We start from the raw sequence: 331 nt of genomic DNA on the forward strand, positions 1-331 counted from the left end.
GGGCCGGAGGCCCGGGGGGGCGGCATTCTCCATGCTACGAAAGAGCGTGGCCATAGCGACGGTTTTCCGGCGGTGGTTGCACAGCTTGGTCATATCCTGGGCGCCTGGCGCTAGCCCCCCCCGGCCTCGCACCCGTGCACTGGGGTCAAAGTTGAACACCTGCAGGGGCAGGGATCAGGGCCATCACTGCCATCCCCTGGACTGGTACGTGCCCCCACCCCAGGCCCTAGTGCCCCCAGATGCCCCCCTGCCCCATCTCCCCCAAACCCATGCACCCTCCCCACCTCCCCGATACCTTGTGCATGATGAGGGGACACTCGAGGCCGCACCT

Source organism: Alligator sinensis, unplaced genomic scaffold, assembly GCF_000455745.1.
Source record: "Alligator sinensis unplaced genomic scaffold, ASM45574v1 scaffold265_1, whole genome shotgun sequence".
Classification (NCBI taxonomy): Eukaryota; Metazoa; Chordata; order Crocodylia; family Alligatoridae; genus Alligator; species Alligator sinensis.